Here is a 5,702-nt window from a genome sequence, read left to right on the forward strand (position 1 = left end):
CTTTGAAACGCATATGACATCTACAGCACATTCTGTGCTAGCAGGTAGTATGGCTCAATAGGAGCAAATCATTACAAGTCATAGAGTCAGGGCTGGAAATCCAACATCCACTCCAAACTTGTTTGGGGAACATTACTTCGGATTATGTCTTCCCTGGTCCCATGGGCTGCACACCAATTAGTAGCTGACGTGCATGAGGTATGCTTATCTGTACAGCACACCTACTAGCTCAGTGCCACCTGAAAGAAGTCTAGTTTGCACACCAAGACTGTTCTGCAGTAAAAACCAAAGCCCAGCAAGCAGAGATTACTGGAAGATTCACTTTGAAACCTTCAGATATCCATTCAGGTACTGAAGTGGAAGCACCCTACATCTGGCAGGCAGCTGCATTAAGATGGCAACACTGGAAAATACATTTACAGAACCATTCTTACACATGGAGACTGAGGCTACACACACTTTGTAACACTGGCACAATACATTCCGCTCTTCCGGATGTCTGCCTTATGATATTGCTCACTACTTGCCTGTAAATTGTAGTCATCCTGGGACTAGGAGTGCACTAACCCAACCCTTCCAGAACGAAGCCCCTGGAATGACAAACAAGATTAACCCACTATTACCAGATGCAATCCTGTATATACTCAGTGTGATCAGGGGTTAGCAAGAGTATCTGAAGACAGAGAGAAAGGGAAGAGGCTTTTTGACAGAATCCTGAATTACGTTCAAGAAGAACAGACAGACAGTGTGTTGTCCCAAAACCCAGGGTTCTTTACTCAGTGTGCATAGAAATGAGCCAAATTTAGCACACAGAGATGAGATATTGTATTTATTACAGAGCTGCGCAAGTTTGGATGCTGGAATAAAGACAGCATGCCAGCAAGAAAAGTAAAAGGCATTATATACAAAATCTTATCACTATGTTCACACCCTAAAGAGCCAATTGGTTAGACATTTGCATATTGCATTACATAATCATTTTAGCGTATAATGAGCAACATTCAGCTAAAGGACACTTTATCCAACAGTCCTGAGATATGTGTTAAAGCAAGATTCAACTAATTGAGCGGGCTTCAAAAGGTCTAAAGCTGTAAGGTCAGTAGTGTCTGTAGTTTGTGATTAGCTGTTTTGCAGGACAGTCTTTGTTATACGAGCAGACTGACTTAAAACTGAAAGGATTTCTATATCTTTAGGTTAGCAATTGCAGACAGGATTCATCCTTTTAAGTGATGACAACAAGTGCTGCTCCTAGGAAAAACAATAGTCTGCAGAGATACATGGAGAAGTGAAGTGTAGGCATTGAGATAAGGCATGGCAGAAATCCAAAAGCCATGAGAGACTGAGCAGTGAAGAAGTCAAGATGAAGCAGTTTTGATGTATAAATATTTGTATCAGGGTCTTGGCTCATGCTCATGACACCAACCTATGATACCAGTCCAGCCTGCCCTACTGGTTCAGGACAGGGACTCTGAAAGGCAGCTGGGTAAAAAAGTCCCCACAGCCTCCCTTCTTCAGTCTGAGCAGCAAGAACAGGCACCATAGGGAACACACCCAGGGTCATCACTGCTGCCTTCAGGGACAAGACACACTAAAGAAAAAAGGTATTCTCTCTTCTCTTCCCCTCTTCTCCTGAGAAGACAGATTCTTTTCCCTGGCTCTTGACTGCCTTCAGGCTCACCATGACTCTTGCAAAACAGCAGTCATCACTGAAACAGTTCCAACACTAAGCAATCCTTTGATCTACTGAAAATGTCATAGTATCATTTGCACCAGTCTGAAGACAGTCTGTAGGAAGCTTTCAGAAAGCATCTTCCATGGCTCAGTCACAGTTCACCACTGCCTAGGAGTACCATGGGTACCCCTCCACGTGAAGGTACAGAAGGGGACCTTGCAGAGTGAGACTTTCTAGGTGTTAGACCCAGAGCAAAGGAGACAGAAGGAAAAGCTGGATGGCCCCATTTATCCCTTACAGTCCCAAAAGACTGTGATTCAACTAAAGGAATCAGAAGTGGCAGTGGTGGCAGAGCATCCAGGACAGCCACAGCAATAGCTATTGGTAGATAAGTATCCTTCTGAAGTCACAGATATTTCTGTTTGCAGGTAGAAAGCAAAGGGTCTAATCTAAAGTCAGCAGGAAAAGGAGCAAAGTCAATGGACCGTCGCATGCGAAGTGTAAATATTTTGGCAGTAAGAAGTGAAACATAAGGTGGCCTCAATAACTCTTGGAGAAGTGAGAAAAGCAAATTGTACAGTTCATGAAAAGGCTATTCTAAGCTCCGCATCCTTCAGCCAGTCTGAGTTTCATGGTAGCCAAGTACTCTGCTGAAGGTCTTGGGCCTCATGGGGATCAGTGACAAAATGGAGGTCTCTGCCAAGCTATTCCCCATCCTAACTTTGTGAAATTCATTATTTCTTTCCAAGTGCAGAAGTACACACATGCTTTTATTTAATGGTGTTCTACCCTTTCAGGCCATTTCTCCCATTGATCAAGACCATTTGAATACTTTGTCTTCCAAATACATTGCAACTCCTCTCAGGTTAGTGTTGTCTACAAATTTAATCGGCACACTTTCTAGTCCACTGTGTAAATCACTGAAGAAACTATTAATACCATACTGAGAACTTATCTCTGCAGGTCTCCTTCTTGATGATTTTCTCTAGATAGACAGTGTACCATGGAATACCAATCTTAGAATTTTCTGATCAGCATCAGACTCTGCTCACAGTGATTTCAGTAGATCCAGTTTCCCATGTTTCCTAGCTTGTTTGTAAGACTGTCAGATGAAACAGAATAAAAATCCTGACTGAAGTCAAAATATGTAACATCTACTGATACATCCTTATCCACAAGGCCTGTTAGTCTACTATGAAAGATTGGTTTGACTTGATTTTTTTTTTTGGCAAATTGAAAATTAGAGTTGTCTACTTAATGTTTATTTGTTCCAGTATCACAGGGGGAGGCAATAAAGTAACACTGGCTGGCCAGTAATTCCTAATATCTTTTTTAATAGCCAATATATTTGGCCTTTTCCAGCCTTCTGAACCTCTCCATTCTCTAGAGATCTCAAAGATAACAGCCAGTGGGTCTGACATTTCTTCAGCCAGTTCTCAAGCCATCACAGGATGAATTTCATCAAGCCTAACCGGTCTGAAAGCATTGACTCTGACTAAGCACTTAGAAATCTAGAATGACTTTTTGCTCACATGTCATTTGTGCCATTTAAGGTATTCACCTAGCCAAAATCACAGTGAAAACAGGTGAAAAATACTTGCAACTTCTTGGTATCTTTGATCAGTTTTTCAATTTTACAGATCAGAAGGCAAATCCTTTTACTAGTGTTCCCCTCACTGCCCATGTAGTGACATGAACTATTGATAGTTCTTTTCTTCTCCATCATAGATAATTATTCATTTCCTCTTTGAAGTATCTTTGTAGGTGCTTGAAGTCATTTGCCATGTTTCCCTCGATTCCTTCTTCTCTATGCTACACAATGCAATTTTTTCAGTCCTCCTGTTTGGATGGCCCAGGGGAGTTGTTCCCCTCTGTGGGTTCACTTACCCACATTTGCCTGTTTTGTAGAAGCATTAAAAGTTTTTGTTAAACCAGTCTGTTTAAGTCCAGCATAAGGAGGCTTGGTGACTGCTCAGGTTTTTTGTTACATGCCCTTTTTTGTTGTTTGCCAGTTGTTGCAGCTTTACTCATTGGACACTCAGTCTTGTGTCACTCAGTGCTGTGAGTACAGAAGTCACAGGAGTAGAGTTGATCTGACAGCTTATTTCATCTGACCTACAGACTATCCTTCTCCCATACGAACTGGTACAATGTGTGCCTTTTTGGCAATAGCATGATGTTGATGTATGTTCTGCTTTTTTCCAAGGAAGATGATATTCTGTGAACTGTGACACCATCTGAAACTTTTCATTTGCAAAAGCAACAAAGGATCTTTTGGGCCTGAACATTCCCCATCCTTGACATCCTTCGAACTTCAAAATCATGGGTTTATTTTGTTCAGAGTTTTTTGTGGGTTTTGTTGTGTTTTGGGTTTTTTGTTTGGGGTTTTTTTTTTGGGGGGGGGGGCAGTTCTTTTGTTTGTTTGGTTTGGGGGGTTTGGTTTGTTTTTTGTCTGAAACACTTGGCCTGTTTTAATATAAAACCAAACATCTGAGGAAGCAGACTGACTGAAGGAGAGAAGCCAGAGAGTCGTGGTCAGTGGGGTGGAGTCTGGTTGGAGGCCTGTATCTAGTGGAGTGCCTCAAGGGTCAGTTCTGGGATCAGTATTGTTCAATATGTTCATCAATTACTTGGGTGAGGGAATTGAGTGTACTATCAGCAAGTTTGCTGATGACACCAAGCTGGGAGGAGTGGCTGACACGCCAGAGGGCTGTGCTGCCATCCAGCGAGATCTGGACAGGCTGGAGAGTTGGGCAGGGAAAAATGTAATGAAATATAACAAGAGAAAGTGTAGAGTCTTACATCTGGGCAGGAACAACCCCAGGTTCCAGTATAAGTTGGGGAATGACCTATTAGAGAGCAGTGTAGGGGAAAGGGACCTGGGGGTCCTGGTGGACAGCAGGATGACCATGAGCCAGCACTGTGCCCTTGTGGCCAAGAAGGCCAATGGCATCCTGGGGTGCACTAGAAGGGGGGTGGTTAGTAGGTCGAGAGAGGTTCTCCTTCCCCTCTACTCTGCCCTGGTGAGACCTCATCTGGAATATTGTGTCCAGTTCTGGGCCCCTCAGTTCAAGAAGGACAGGGAACTGCTGGAGAGAGTCCAGCGCAGGGCAATGAAGATGATGAAGGGAGTGGAGCATCTCCCTTATGAGGAAAGGCTGAGGGAGCTGGGGCTCTCTAGCTTGGAGGAGACTGAGGGGTGACCTCATCAATGTTTATAAATATATAAAGGGTGGGTGTCACGAGGATGGAGCCAGGCTCTTCTCGGTGACAACCAGCAGTAAGACAAGGGGTAATGGGTTCAAGCTGGAACACAAGAGGTTCCACTTAAATTTGAGAAGAAACTTCTTCTCAGTGAGGGTGACAGAGCCTGGAACAGGCTGCCCAGGGAGGTTGTGGATTCTCCTTCTCTGGAGACATTCAAAACCCGCCTGGACGCCTTCCTGTGTAACCTCATCTGGGTGTTCCTGCTCCGGCGGGGGGATTGGCCTAGATGATCTTTTGAGGTCCTTTCCAATCCCTAACATTCTGTGATTCTGTGATTCTATGTGATTCTGTGAAGCATCTGTGGTCCCAACAGAGCATGGATGAGAGTTGGGAATGACGAAGCTCTGCTCTTGGACCCATTGACTTCTCCATAATCTGATCTCAAAGACATTATTTTGCCATCTCAGCCTTGGTTCCCCCACTTGCAAAACAAAGATAAGGTTTCTTTTGGTTTGTTTTTCTTTTTTAATGAAAGAGCCTTGAGTGGCTGGGCCACAGGAGCTGTATTAGCAGGCTAAAATCTGCAAGGAGAGAAACGAGAGCGCAAAAAGCAGGGAGTGCGCCTCAGCAGGAGCGAGGACTGGTTTCAGCCCAGAGAACACACGGGAGGGAGGCGCCGTCCCCCCGGCGGGCCGGGCCGGGGCGCCGGGAGCTGCAGCCCTGCAGGACGCCCCCCACCCAGCCCTGTCGGCTGGCGTAGCTGGCGGGTGCGGCCCCGCGGCCGCCCGGGCACCTCCTCCGGCCGGCCGGGAGCCAATGCGCG

The sequence above is a fragment of the Caloenas nicobarica genome, chromosome 1 (assembly GCF_036013445.1).
Source record: "Caloenas nicobarica isolate bCalNic1 chromosome 1, bCalNic1.hap1, whole genome shotgun sequence".
Lineage (NCBI taxonomy): Eukaryota > Metazoa > Chordata > Aves > Columbiformes > Columbidae > Caloenas > Caloenas nicobarica.